Here is a 15,701-nt window from a genome sequence, read left to right as displayed (position 1 = left end):
GGTATTGACCTTTGCCTGTCTCTGGACCTGCTATTGACCGCTGCCTGGTTTTGACCTTTGCCTGTCCCTGGATCTGGGGGGGACTCAGGGTTTTGGCCAACATCTCGGTGAGGGATTTCCCTCATCGAGTACAGGGGCTCACCTCTCAGTGTTACGAGCTTGACAGAAAGCCGAAGCCATGAGCTCGTCGGACAAGACCGATCTTACCAAACTTGCTCGGATTGTACAACAGCAGCAGGGGCAGTTGAATCAGCTGTCCTCTGCTCTACAGAATATCTGTTCTCAGCTACAGACGATGCAGGCTACCCGGGCCAGTGCTTCAAGTCCTCCAGAGCCAATGGGACCCCCGGGAGGGTTCCATCTCCCTGACCTACCACGCTTTGATGGCACCCCCCCATTCGCCTGTCGAGGATTCATTAACCAGTGCCGAATGTTGTTCGATTTGCAACCACAAGCTTTTCAAGGTCACGTACATGATGACTCTCTTGTCAGGACCAGCCCTAGCATGGGCTACCCCTCTATGGGAGCAGAGGGATCCAGCTTTGTCTAACTTTAATGAATTTTTACGCCAATTCCATATGGTATTTGATGTGCCCAAAAGACCTTCATCCACAGCCGGACAGCTGTTGCGCGTACAGCAGGGGTCAGACTCAGTTGGGGAGTACGTGATTCGATTTCGGACCCTTGCGGCCAAGTTGGGCTGGAATCAAGAAGCGCTGACCACCATAATTTGGCAGGGGTTGAGTAGCCGCATAAAGGACGAATTAGCTGGATGGGAAGTACCCACGTCTCTTGATGCGGTGATCGCCTTATGCACTCGGATTGATGTCCGGTTTCAAGAGCGTGCCCGGGAGCGGGCGGGTCAGCGATCTGGGGCCAAACTCTCCTTGAGTTCCCAGGGCCATCAGCTGCTGAGGAGGATGCCGGAACGTTCAGCGGAGAACTTGGAGGAACCCATGGTAATGGGCCGATCACAGCTCACCGTGAAGGAGCGAATGTTTCGTCGTAGGAATCGACTCTGTTTTTACTGCGGAGAATCCGGCCATATGGTAGGCCAGTGTCCCAATAAGTCAGGAAACGACCAGGCCCAGGACCACTGAGGTGGGTGGCCCTGGGTCATGTAGCATCTGAGCCAGAACAAGAATCGTCGCCGGCGGAGAAGCTGGTGGTGGTTCCCCTGACCTTGCAATTCCAGGACCTTTCAGTATCTACCTCCGCATTGATTGACTCCGGAGCAGGGGGTAACTTCATCGCCGCTGAACTGCTGGCTAAGTTAGGTAGCCCCTGCATGACCTGTGGATCACCGCTGCAGGTAACCTCAGTCCAAGGAGGGGCATTGCCCCATGCTATTACCCATGTCACCAAACTCCTACTGGGGGTGAGTCATATGCCACAGATTAATTGGAGAACAGGAGATGTGGCCAGTTGGAGTCCGCAGTATCATTTAACCTGCCTCAAGCCCGTGGTCCCACCTGGTGGGATGGTGGAGGTGGCCACCGGGGAAGTAAAGACCAAGTGTTCAGGACTTCCTATCGGATGTTCCAGGATGTGTTCGATGCCCGAGAGGCGGAGAGTCTTCCTCCTCATCGTCCATTCGATTGTGCCATCGAGTTGATGCCCGGACATACTCCACCCCAGGGACAATTGTACACCTTATCACGTGGAGAGTCAGACGCAATGCGTCAGTATGTCCAGGAGAACCTGGCTAAGGGCTTTATCTGACCCTCTTCCTCGCCGGGTCCTTGGAGGAAACTGACATAAATCTGAGGTATGCTCTGCCCTATGAGTAGGTCCTGTACTCAGTTGTTTCCATCCCAAACACTCCATAGTCTGGAGAAAACCAGCAGACGAAAACATGGCTAGATTGATCACGGCTTGCTGTTATTCTGTATTCAGGAAACAGATTTGAAAGGAACAGCTATAAACAGGTTTTTATCTGATTTCTCTTTCTGTTCTTTTCAGGTTCATTATGACAGCTCTTGTTTTTTTTAGTTAAAATCTTTTATTATTTTTTAAAAGTGAATGAACTGTATTGGCATTACTGTAGCGTCAGCCGCTAGCGCGGCTTAGTACACGGGGTAAACTGGTAGTTTTCTGTGAATATCAAAGGGTTTGAGTATATATAAGACACTGGTTGCCTTGAGCCTTTATATATCCATATATAGAATGTCAATGTGATTACAAATCCTATTCTAAATATGTATCCAAAGGTTTCCATGTCTAAAGAATGGCCTGTAGGTTATTTGTTTTTTCAGCAGATTTTAATTCAAATTTTGATCCCAAACATAATGTGTTCCACCAGAATGTAGCATCTAACATGTTTGCATTTTCCACTTGCCTAGAATCATCCGCAGGGCAATAGAGATTAAAATATCAAGAAGTTTGAGATCTAATCTCTGCACATATAATTGAGGATGTGCTGAATGTAAAATTATTATAACAATTGAGAGCTTGGTTTGACAGTGAAATATAGCTTGAATATATTTCCAAATTTGTATCCAGAACAATGCGAACAAGAGTTGTTGGGGAGAGACCTGCTTTCCATTTTTTCATAGGGGTCCAAATTGCCCTATGTAGTAAAAATTAATGGGATTATGCTTATTTACTTTGAGCCATAAATGAGATCAATCAATATTTTATTTATCAATTTATTGGTGCTTATATCCCACATAATCTGAATGTTAATTATTCAGTTCTATGTGGCTTACAATAATTAAGACTAGAAATGCATACTTTATATATACTAGTAAAAAAGGCCTGTTTCTGACACAAATGAAACGGGCGCTAGCAAGGTTTTCCTTGGAGTGTGTATGTTTGAGAGAGTGTGTGTGAGAGTGACTGTGTGAGAGAGAGAGAATGAATGTGCGAGTGTGTGTGTGTGTGACAAAGAGAGAGAGTGAGACTGGGTGCGAATGTGTCTGTGAGAGAGAGAGTGTGTGTGTGAGAATGAGAGTGTGTGCCAGGGGCCCCCTCCCTCCGAGTTCCAGGGCCCCCCTCCCTCCGAGTTCCAGGACCCCCCTCCCTCCGAGTTCCAGGGTCAACTCCCTCCCTCCGAGTTCCAGGGTCATCCCCTCCCCTCCGAGTTCCAGGGTCATCCCCCCTCCCCTCCCTCCGAGTTCCAGGGTCATCGCCCCCTCCCCTCCCTCCAAGTTCCAGGGTTGTCCCCTCCCCCCTCCCTCTGAGTTCCAGGGTAGTCCCCTCCTTCTGAGTTTCAGGGTCCCTCCCTCCCTCCATCCGAGTTTCATATACAGACATTGAGAGTGAGCATCTTTTAAAGTTTTTTTTTTTTAAATAAGCTGTACCTTCTGTTACTTTAATGCGTGCGTTTCTCCGTTCCTCACTACCTCCCTCCCTCCCTCCCAGTTCCAGGGCCCCCCTCTCTCCCAGTTCCATGGTCATTGGCTCTCCCTCCCTCCCTCTTCCACGGACGTTGGCCCTCCCTCCCTCCCTCCCAGTTCCACGGTCGTCGGCCCTCCCTCCCAGTTCCACGGTCGTCGGCCCTCCCTCCCTCTCTCCCAGTTCCACGGTCGTCGGCCCTCCCTCCTAGTTCCAGGGCCCCCCTCTCTCCCAGTTCCACGGTCGTCGGCCCGCCCTCCCTCCCTCCCACCCAGTTCCAGGGCCCCCCTCTCTCCCAGTTCCATGGTCGTCGGCCCTCCCTACCTCTCTTCCAGTTCCACAGTCATCGGCCCTCCCTCCCTCTCTCCCAGTTCCACGGTTGTCAGCCCTCCCGCCCTCCCTCCCAGTTCCAGGCACCCTTCCTCCGCTTTTAAAAACTAATTTTCACTTACCTAGTCAGGGTTACGGCGGCCGGCAAAGCATACAGGCTCGGCCCTTCTCTGTCTGTCAGCTCTGGCCCTCATTTCCTGTTTCCGCAAGGGCGGGACCAGAGCTGACAGAGAAGGGCCGAGCCTGCATGCTTTGCCGGCCGCCGTAACCCTGAAGCGGTAGGTGAAGATTAGTTTTTAAAAATGGAGGGAGGGCCGACGACCGTGGAACTGGGAGAGAGGGGGGACCCTGGAACTGGGAGGGAGGGCCGACAACGACTGTGGAACTGGGAGAGAGGGGGGGCCCTGGAACTGGGAGGGAGGGAGGGCTGACGACCGTGGAACTGGGAGAGGGGGAGCCCTGGAACTGGGAGGGAGGGACGGAGAACGTTGGAGGAGAGTGACATCAGCAGATGGTTACGGGCGCAGGTAGCCTCATTGGAACATTGGAGGAACAAATTATTATATTATAAATATCCTATATAATAATTCTCACTTCCAACGTTCTGACGCTGCCTGGGACCGTGGCTTCTGCCGGAGGTGGTCTGCTACCTGCGGTAGATAACACTGACGTCACACATCCCTTCGAGTCTGCTGCTTTCTCTTCTCTTCGCTCTGACCTCTGACTCTGGTCCCACCCTTACCGAAACAGGAAATGAGGACGGGACCAGAGCGAAGAGAAGGAAAGGCAGTAAACTCGCTGATCCTGCTCGCTCTTCAATGCTGCCGACGGGACCCCGGTAAGAGAGGGGGAGAGGGGGGTTGGCGATTTTAGAGGGGGGGGGACTGGCAGTCGGAGGGAGGACAGAGTGAAGGAGAATGACAGAGGGAGGGAGGGGGGACTGCAACTCCAAGGGAGAGCAGAGTGAAGGAGAGTGACAGAGAGAGGGAGGAAGCCATGGAAATCGGAGGGGAGCAAAGGGGGCCGTGGGACTTGGAGGGGACAGAGGGAGAGAGTGAGGGGGGGGAGGGGGAAAACCTTGCTAGCGCCCATTTCTTTTCGTAACGAAATGGACCTTTTTTACTAGTATATATACTACTACTACTACTACTTAACATTTCTGTAGTGCTGCTAGGGTTACGCAGCGCTGTACAATTTAAAATAAAAGGACAGGCCCTGCTCAAAGAGCTTACAATCTAAAGGACAAGTGAGTAGACGATACGATACAAGTATGAAAAAAACATTAACAGTGAGATTTTGAAATGAGCAAATAAAGATATCATAACACTTGCTGTTTAGTTCATTGTCTAACAAAGCAAACATTTGTTAAAAAAGAATGCCTTGAGAAATTTGCGAAATATTAGATAGTTGATTATTCTTTTTATTTCACTAGGGATGGTGTTCCACCATTTTGAACCTGTTTGTGAGAAATCTCTGTTCAATATGGATTTAAACCTGATGTTTTTATAGCTAGGAAACTGTTGTATGAGATAGATTTACCCTACCATCAGCTTCATCATGTAATCTGGGTTTATGTCATAGATAATTTTGTAGATTAACGTACACATTTTAAAGATAATTCTGGCTTTGGTAGCAAATGTAATTTAGATAATAGCAGGGATGCTCTATTGAATTTTGAAGCGTTGCATATGAGTCTAGCATCAGTATTTAGGGTAGTTTGAAGTATTTTGATGAGGGATTCCTTATTCCCTAAATAGACTGAATTGTGAAATGGCTAATGTTTGTACATGGAAACAAAAAGTAGAAAACAGAAAGAAAGATCTGATTCTTTTCAGCTTCCATAAAGTTGTAAAGGTTTTGGTCACTACGGAATTAACTTGATTTTCACATGATAGGGAATTGGTCGATGACCCCAAGAATTTTCAAATTATGTTCCAATGGATAGTTCGTCTGATTGATGGTAAAACTGGCCTGATTGTGGAAGCTGTTAGGACTGGAAATTATGAGAAATTTAGTTTTCTCCCTGTTTAATTTTAGATGAAAAGATTTTGCCCAATTCTCCATGACATCTACGATATTGGAGAGGATATCCTGAATTTGAGTGTCAAAGGGAAGATATATAGTCACGTCATTGGCATATATAAAAGACTGCAATCCTTCAGCCTCTAGGAGGTGACCTAGGGGTTCCATCATGATGCTAAAGAGAATGGGAGATATTGGAGATCCCTGTGGAACTCCACAATCTGGGGACCAGGCTGGAGAAGTGGATCCTCCCATTTTGACTTTGTATGTTCTGGATTTGAGGAACCCTATGAACCACTTATGAACATCTCCGCAGATGCCAATTGTAGATAAAATGTTGTGATCTACCATGTCGAATGCACTGGACATGTCGAATTATATAAGATAATTTTCCTACCCATGCTTAAGATTCGTCTAAATTTAATTATTAGTGTAATAAGAACCGTTTTGGTGCTGTAGTTGGGTCTAAATCCCGATTATGTGTAATGAGATAAGCATCTAGAAGAGAGATTTTTGACTGTTTGGTTCTGGTTGGAGGTCCATGTAAGGACTCAATGAAGTATCCTTCCTGAAGCAGCTTTATTCTCAGTGAAACAAGGTGCACTTGTAGAAGGAAGGGCAACAAGGGATTGTGTCAACAAAAGTTTTCTAAACAGTTCAATGACTCCCGGGCTTCACCATGAGCAGCCTGACTCCTATAAGTTATGACAAAACTATAAGATAAGTAAAGGACATTTGCATTTTCGTGGTTTAACTATGTTTTCAATCTGCAAATAATGAAATTTCACAGATGTAAACCCCCTGGTGGCAGAGCAAGGTATTAAAAGATGGTACCAAATATGTCACAGTGTTTCCCCGAAATGACTCAACACCAACCAGGGAGTTTAACAATAAAAAAACATATTTTTTATTAGTATTATATTTAAATGTTAATTAAATTTTACCAACTTGCACATTCAACATATGTATTTCAATTACAGGTTTAAACATTGGGAGCATTTTCAGATAACTATAAATATTAGGTACATAAATCATGTAAGCACATTCAATTTTACAAAACACTAGATTCTTTAACATTTCTTTTCTCCTGTCTTTCAGATTTCCATAGACCCTCAAGGATCTCAACATGTAACTCTACTCTTTCTTTCCTTAGTTATCTCTCACTTATTGTTCAGGTTTCCTTTACTATTTTCTCTTTTGTGCACTTTTTAAAATAGTCTCAGTCACTTAGCTGCTCTCTCTGTTTTTTCTCTCTCTCTCTTCAACGGTGGGCGCCTTTTCTTTCAGGTGATGATCTCCAGCATAAACTTTCTTCCAGTCTTTTCCTAGTAACATCTTCTCATCAATACAGCTCCATCCCAACTGCCAGCCTGAGCTGTTTGTCACTCTCCTGAGAGTTCCATCAGCATGCGGAACACTCAGCGCATGCACACAGATCACTCAGTTTCACTGCACTGCTCACTGTCTCCACACCAGATTTAGAATGAGCCAGGTAATCTTTTAACATTTAACCCATAGACAGATGTAGACAAGCATCAGCAGTGCTATAGGAGTGAAGGGTTGTGGCTTGGTTGGTGGGTGAGTTCACGGGAGGTTTTTTTACAAGTCCGGGCACAGGTCCGGTATGGTAGTTTTGGTGTTTGGTGTCTTACCTCATTAATTCATAGTATTAGTGATAGGGAAGGAGAGCTTTTTTATACCATTCGTTTTTCTCATGTAGATATGAGTTTTTGCGCATGTTTTTTTTGCTCTCTGGTTCTCTTTCACTGGTTCTCTTTTACTTCTTGCTGCAATAGTGGATTCAGCACTACATGCAATGGTTTTCCTATCAGGAGCTTTGAGGTTCCTTATTGGTTAATTAACTTTTAAGGATTCTGGTGATCCTTTCTGACTTACTGGGATAGACACCTACAAAACTTTCAATTTCAAACTTCTTAGAAATCTAGAGTGAAGAGTCATACATTTTGGAGACATTTCACTCCAATTAAATGTGACTGTTAGCTCTGACATTGTTGTAGACTTCCAGTCATAATTATCTATGAAATGTAAATTTTGAGAGGGGAATCTGAATGTAAATAAACCTAAAAGACGTCCTTTCTGATGGGAAGAATGAGCTGGAGGACTAATAAAATTCTAAGAGTTTAGAAAGTTAAGTTCCTTAGTATGAGGATCATTTGGATTATGTAAGTGTAAGTTAGTGCCTTCAGTGCTTCTTCCTAGTAGAAATGTTTTGAGCATTTAAACATATACTAGATACAAATTTAGTAAATAATGACTGAGCGTCAGTCCAATTTCCAGGGGGCCGATAAAATAAAATTGCAGTTAGGTGATTGTGTGAGGCCAATATTTCAAGAGTGGGAGATAAGAAATCAGAGATTGGTTCAATTAAGAAAAATGATTTATAAAGGAGAACAGTGCCCTTGTTTATCCAGGTCCTTAAGCCAAACATATTGATACCAATAGAATGTGGAAAATGGAATAAGTTCAGAACTTTATAAAATGTCAGCATTAATTTACCTTTGGGAAATACAGAAACACAGAAATCATATAAATCAGAAGATTTTGATAAAGAAGTTAGTTCAATAATACTTTTTTTGATAGTGCTTGGTAACTGTAACCATTGAAACATTTGGTTGGGAGGTAGGTCATATTTATGAATTAAATCTTCAAATGAAAGAAAACCCAGTCCAAATAGGAGTTGATTTAATAACCAAATATTTAGTTGTTGCCTTAACTTCCACAATATAGCTTTTCTTTTCTATTCTGAATTTAGGAATTTAGAAATTTGAGAAGAGCTCCAGACATTCTTTTGCATAGCTTTATCAGTCTGCAAAAGAGCAAAGTTTGTATCTTTGATTTATCTATTATTGAATAGATTATGTGTCAAAGACATTGTAATAAGCAAAGAGGTAGGTACTGGTGAGATCAGATCCCTTTCAATATGTAGCCATAGAGGGATGTCATGATCTGTAGGAGAAGTTAATAACCAATATATACCAAATGTACAGTAGCTAATGACAGGTGATAGTTGTCAAAATATGGGTGATTTAGGTAATGCTCTAAGGAGTAAATTCTATAAGTAGCGCCTAAAAAGCAGCATTGATAAAGAGGTACACTTAGCGCAATTTTATAACGAATATTTCCATATCATCAAGCAAATCAATCCATAGACTGGTGGGTTGCGTCCATCTACCAGCAGGTGGAGATAGAGAGCAATCTTTTGCCTCCCTATATATGGTCATGTGCTGCCGGCGGAAACTCCTCAGTATGTTCTCTATCTCAGCAGGTGTGTGGTCACGCAGCAGCAGCTCTGGCTAGGTCTCCAAGCCTATTTTTAGGTTTTGTTGAGTACCTAGGGTTGAGGGCTCTTCGTGAGCAAATTAAACCTGGTGGTGCCAGGTCCCTCCTTTTCTCCCGCTTCCCGCTGGCTCCGTTGAAAAATTTTTTTTTTTTTAAAATGTTCAAAAAGGGCGTTTATTTTAGCTGCTCACTGGGACACCAATTCTTCGCAGCTCGGAGCAAGCAGCAGGTAATTTTACCTTTTATTGGCGGGCAGGGGGTCCCCGAACGTTCCCCTCATGGCTTATGGCGTCGGAGGGAAAGGGCGCGAAAAAGTGCTTCCCGGACGGCATTCGTGCGTCTAGCAGGGAGGCACAGGATCGGAGGCAGAGTAGCCCTTTCTGGGCGCCTTTCTGGACTTGGCTGGTTTTTCCTCTGTTGGAGCGTCGGCGGCTTGTTCCGCCTTAGGCGCGCATCCCCCGATTTCCGTCCCTCCGGTGTTCGCCGGCCACGCGGCTCGGTCGGCTTCCTCTGGGGCCGCCCTTGAGTGGGGAGACAGCAAAAAGTTGGCCGCCCTTGATTTGGGCGGCGGTAAGAAGTTGGTGAAAATTAAGCACCCTTCTTCCTGTGCGGCTCCTTCGTGGAGTGATGTGACAGACGCCATTTTGGATGTGCAGCGTGCCTCTCCCCCACTCTTTGGAGCAGAGGTTGAGAGTTCCTCTAGGGCCATGGCCCAGGCTGCAGAGGTGCACAAACAGGGGGATTTCTCTCCTGAGTTTATTTTGCTGCTGCATCAGGCATTTCTTCTGCAAAACGCTGCTCCAGCTCCCCTGTCAGACATGGATGAAGAGGCCTCCCTGATCAAACGCCTTCGGGTGGATCATCAGGCCTTAGGGGACTCTGTCTCTTCTGATGTAGATGAGGGCAGCGTTTCTGGGTTCTCCCAAAGGTCCTTCGGGGATTCCTTGGAGGAGGCTAATCCTCGCCCCGATGGGGCAGATGACCCCTCTGCAGCACGGCTTTTTCGCTCAGAGGATTTGCCCAACCTGTTAGTTCAGGCCATGAGCATTTTAAATATTTCCTCTCCGGAGGAAGGCCCTCTTTCAGCCTCGGCAGGTTCCGCTATTATGCTGGGAACAAAGGGCCCGCCCAGAACCTTCCACATTCATGAAGCCATGCAGACTTTAATTTCGGCTCAGTGGGATTCTCCTGATGTGAGCCCTAAAGTAGCCAGAGCCATGTCCCGTCTGTACCCTCTGCCTGAGGGTGAACGGGAGGCCTTAGACTCTCTGATCGCTGTGGTGACGAAGAAGGCGGCTCTGCCAGTGGAAGGCGGCTCTGCCCTGAAGGACGCTCAGGACAGGAAATTGGAGGTAGCCTTAAAGTTGGCTTTTGACGCAGCCGCGCTGAGTCTGCAGGCCTCAGTTTGCGGCTCCTTTGTGGCCAGGGCATATAAGTACATAAGTAATGCCACACTGGGAAAACACCAAGGGTCCATCAAGCCCAGCATCCTGTCCACGACAGTAGCCAATCCAGGCCAAGGGCACCTGGCAAGCTTCCCAAATGTATAAACATTCTATACAGGTTATTCCTGGAATTGTGGATTTTTCCCAAGTCCATTTAGTAGCGGTTTATGGACTTGTCCTTTAGGAAACCATCTAACCCCTTTTTAAACTCTGCCAAGCTAACCGCCTTCACTACGTTCTCTGGCAACGAAATCCAGAGTTTAATTACGCGTTGGGTGAAGAAATATTTTCTCCGATTTGTTTTAAATTTACTACACTGTAGTTTCATCGCATGCTCCCTAGTCCTAGTATTTTTGGAAAGCGTGAACAGACGCTTCACATCCACCTGTTCCACTCCACTCATTATTTTATATACCTCTATCATGTCCCCACTCAGTCGTCTCTTCTCCAAGCTGAAAAGCCCTAGCCTCCTTAGTCTTTCTTCATAGGGAAGTCGTCCCATCCCCGCTATCATTTTAGTTGCCCTATGCTGCACCTTTTCCAATTCTGCTGTATCTTTCTTGAGATGCGGCGACCAGAATTGAACACAATACTCAAGGTGCGGTCGCACCATGGAGAGATATAACGGCATTATAACATCCTCACACCTGTTTTCCATACCTTTCCTAATAATCCCCAACATTCTATTCGCTTTCCTAGCCGCAGTAGCACACTGAACAGAAGGTTTCAGTGTATTATCGACGACGACACCCAGATCCCTTTCTAGGTCCGTAACTCCTAACGTGGAACCTTGCATGACGTAGCTATAATTTGGGTTCTTTTTTCCCACATGCATCACGTTGCACTTGCTCATATTAAACGTCATCTGCTATTTAGCCTCCCAGTCTCCTAAGGTCCTTCTGTAATTTTTCACAATCCTGTCGCGAGTTAACGACTTTGAATAACTTTGTGTCATCAGCAAATTTAATTACCTCGCTAGTCACTCCCATCTCTAAATCATTTATAAATATATTAAAAAGCAGTGGTCCTAGCACAGACCCCTGAGGAACCCCACTAACTACCCTTCTCCATTGTGAATACTGCCCATTTAACCCCACTCTCTGTTTCCTATCCTTCAACCAGTTTTTAATCCACAATAGGACTTTTCCTCCTATCCCATGACCCTCCAATTTCCTCTGTAGCCTTTCACGAGGTACCTTGTCAAACGCCTTTTGAAAATCCAGATACACAATATCAACTGGCTCCCCTTTGTCCACATGTTTGTTTACTCCTTCAAAGAATTGAAGTAAATTGGTCAGGCAAGATTTCCCTACACAAAAGCCGTGCTGACTTGGTCTCAGTAATCCATGTCCTTGGATGTGCTCTGTAATTTTGTTTTTAATAATAGCCTCTACCATTTTCCCTGGCACCGACGTCAGACTCACCGGTCTATAATTTCCCGGATCTCCCCTGGAACCTTTTTTAAAGATGGGCGTTACATTGGCCACCCTCCAATCTTCCGGTACCATGCTCGATTTTAAGGATAAATTGCATATCACTAGCAGTAGCTCCGCAAGCTCATTTTTCAGTTCTATCAGTACTCTGGGATGGATACCATCCGGTCCAGGAGATTTGCTACTCTTCAGTTTGCTGAACTGCCCCATTACGTCCTCCAGGTTTACCGTGAAGTCAGTAAGTTTCTCCGACTCGTCCGCTTGAAATATCATTTTCGACATTGGCATCCCACTCAAATCTTCCTCGGTGAAGACCAAAGCATTCATTCAATCTCTCAGCTACGTCTTTGTCTTCCTTGATTGCCCATTTTACCCCTCGGTCATCCAGTGGCCCAACTGATTCTTTTGCTGGCTTCCTGCTTTTAATATGCTGAAAAAATTTTTACTACGTTTTTTTTTGCCTCTAATGCTATCTTTTTCTCGTAATCCCTCTTGGCCTTCTTTATCTGTGCCTTGCATTTGCTTTTACACTCCTTATGCTGCTTCTTGTTATTTTCAGACGGTTCCTTTTTCCATTTTCTGAAGGCGTTTCTTTTAGCCCTAATAGCTTCCTTCACCTCACTTTTCAACCAGGCCGGCTGTCTTTTGGAGTTCTGTCTTTCTTTTCTAATTCGCATGCCTGACCGTTTTACAGCGGGCCTCCCCCTTGGATCCTTCCTTGCAAGTAGGCAAGTCGGGCTTGGCCTACTTGGCAGACTTGCTATATGATGTCTTGAGAGCCTCAGCTAAAGGTATGGCTCAGACAGTCTCTGCCCGTCGGTGGCTATGGCTTAAGCATTGGTCTGCTGACCATGCCTCAAAATCTCGCCTAGCCAAGTTGCCTTTTAAGGGCAAGCTGCTCTTTGGGGATGAGCTGGACAAGATCGTGATGGATCTCGGCAGTTCTAAAGGCAAGAGGTTGCCGGAGGTGAGGGCTTGGGCTGGCAGTGTTCGCCCTGGTTCCTCTAAGGGCCGGTTTCAGGAGGCCCGTCGGTAACGCCCGAGCAAGTCGGGCTCCTCTTCCTCCTTCAAGCGGAAGTTCTCCCCCAAGCAGCATTCCTTTCGCAGAGACCACCGTCCCGGAGGTTCTTCCTCCGGTCCTCCCCCAGGGTCTCGCACCCAATGATGGGACCCTGGTCCATGGCCCAGAGCAGATAGGAAGACGGTTGTCCTCATTTCTGGGCGGGTGGACCAGGGTAACTTCAGACGCTTGGGTTCTGGAAGTCATCAGAGACGGCTACAAGTTGGAGTTCCGCCGGCCCCTGAGAGACGGGTTCGTGAACTCTCCCTGCAAGTCTCCCCTCAAAGCAGCAGCAGTTCGGCGGACTCTGGACAACTTGCTCCACCTTGGGGTGGTGGTCCCAGTGCCAGTAGATCAGTTTGGCACGGGACGCTACTCCATTTACTTTGTGGTGCCAAAGAAAGGAGGTTCTTCTTGGCCTATTCTCGATCTCAAGGGAGTCAATCGGGCCTTGAGAATACGGCATTTCAGAATGGAGACTTTCCGCTCCGTGATAGCTGCGGTACAAGCAGGAGAATTCCTGGCATCCTTGGACATCCTTTGCACATTCCCATCTGGCCGCCTCATCAGCGCTTCCTGCGCTTTGCAGTGCTGGGTCGGCACTTCCAGTTCAGAGCCCTCCAGTTCGGGTTGGCTATGGCTCCGCGGACCTTCTCCAAAGTGATGGTGGTCATTGCGGCTTTTCTATGCAAGGAAGGAGTACAAGTCCATCCCTACCTGGACGACTGGCTGATTCAAGCTCCCTCCTTTGCGGAGTTTGGGAGAGCGACGGACAGGGTCATTGCTCTTTTGAGGTCCCTGGGATTGATCATCAACTGGGAGAAAAGTCAGCTGCGCCCGACTCAGTCCCTGGAGTGTCTGGGTGTTCGGTTCGACACCCAAGTGGGCAGAGTGTTCCTGCCAGACAACCAGAGCCTCAAGCTTCAAGCCCAGGTGGGCCGGTTCCTAGCCTCCTCAGCTCCTCGGGCTTGGGATTATGTGCAACTGTTGGGCTCCATGACGGCCACGATGGAGGTAGTGCCCTGGGCCAGGGCCCATATGAGCCCATTATAGCACTCTCTCTTGCGGCGTTGGTCTCCAGTTTCGGAGGATTATGCTATACGCCTTCCCTTGGATCCAGCGGTGCGCAAGGCACTGAATTGGTGGCTGATGCCAGATAAGCTGGCCGCCAGAATGTCTCTTACGACCCCAGACTGGATTGTCATCATGACGGACACCTGCTTAATGGACTGGGGAGCCCACTGCCTGGGAAGGACGGCGCAGGGGCTTTGGTCTCCTGCGGAGGCGAAGTGATCCATCAACCTCTTGGAACTCCGAGCCATTCAGTTGGCGCTTCTAGAGTTTCGTCAGTTACTGGTACTGAGGCCAGTTCGGGTCCTGTCAGACAGTGCCAAGGCTGTGGCCTATGTCAATCGCCAGGGAGGTACCAAGAGCGCCCCTCTAGCCATGGAGGCCATGAAGTTATGCCTGTGGGCAGAAGTGAATCTGGACCAACTGTCGGTGGCTCACATTGTGGGAGTCCTGAATGTCCAGGCGGACTTTCTTAGTCGCCATACCTTGGATCCCGGAGAGTGGCAACTGTCTGCTTCGGCGTTCTTGGAGATCACGAACCACTGGGGCATGCCGACCTTGGACCTGATGGCGACCTCGGCAAATTGCCAAGTGCCGCGGTTCCTCAGCAGAGGTAGGGACCCGCGATCTCTGGGGGTCGATGCTCTTCTCCAGCAGTGGCCGGTACAGGAGCTTCTCTACGTGTTTCCGCCCAGGCCAATGATGGGCAGAGTTTTCGGCCGAGTGGCGAAGCATCCAGGCAGGGTGGTCCTCCTGGTGGGTCCCGATTGGCCCAGACGTCCTTGGTATGCGGACCTAATCCAGCTTTCCGTGGGCAGGCCTCTGCGGCTGCCAGCGGAGTGGAGCCTCTTGCATCAGGGTCCCGTGGTGATGGAGGATCCCTCCCCTTTTGGTCTTACGGCCTGGCTCTTGAGCGGAAGCGGCTGAGGAAGAAGGGTAATCTCGGACAAGGTAATCGCCACCATGCTGAGGGCAAGGAAGCACTCTACTTCTACTACGTATGCCAGGGTTTAGCGTACCTTTGCATCGTGGTGTGAGGCAGGCTCCCTGTCGCCCTTCACGGCGCCCATTGCTTCAGTGTTGGCGTTCCTGCAAGAAGGTCTGGAGAAAGGCCTGTCGCTCAGTTCGCTTAAAGTCCAGGTAGCAGCTTTGGCTTGCTTCAGGAGTCGACTGAAGGGTGCTTCCATGGCTTCACAGCCAGATGTGGTGCACTTTCTTAAAGGAGTTAATCACCTGCGCCCTCCTCTGCACTCGATAGTGCCTACGTGGAATCTCAATCTGGTGCTGCGGGCCTTGCTGAAGCCGCCCTTTGAGCCCTTGTCAAGGGCGTCACTGAAGGACCTGACGTTGAAAGCGGTCTTTTTGGTGGCAATCACTTCAGCCAGAAGAGTTTCCGAGCTCCAGGCGCTCTCTTGTAGAGAGCCGTTTCTGCGGTTCACTGAGGCAGGAGTGTCGATTCGCCCAGTGCCTTCCTTCTTGCCCAAGATTGTTTCTCACTTCCATGTGAATCAGCAACTTTGCCTACCCTCCTTCTGTAGGGAGGATTACCCAGAGGATTACAATCCTTTAGATTGTAAGCTCCGTTGAGCAGGGACTGTCCTTCTTTGTTAAATTGTACAGCGCTGCGTAACCCTAGTAGTGCTTTAGAAATGTTAAGAAGTAGTAGGAGTACTCTGCTCTCAAATGTCTGGATGTTAGACGAGT

The 15,701-nt window shown here is 47.7% G+C and overlaps 1 protein-coding gene across 1 annotated transcript in view; it reads left to right on the top strand.

Annotated features, from left to right (window-relative positions):
* The window catches only part of LOC115466343 (butyrophilin subfamily 1 member A1-like), a 494,943-nt gene that overhangs the window by 404,390 nt on the left and 74,852 nt on the right, over positions 1 to 15,701 (top strand). The window lies entirely within an intron of this gene.

This window comes from Microcaecilia unicolor, chromosome 3 (assembly GCF_901765095.1).
Source record: "Microcaecilia unicolor chromosome 3, aMicUni1.1, whole genome shotgun sequence".
Taxonomy (NCBI): Eukaryota; Metazoa; Chordata; class Amphibia; order Gymnophiona; family Siphonopidae; genus Microcaecilia; species Microcaecilia unicolor.
This window is presented reverse-complemented; position numbering and strand designations above follow the sequence as displayed.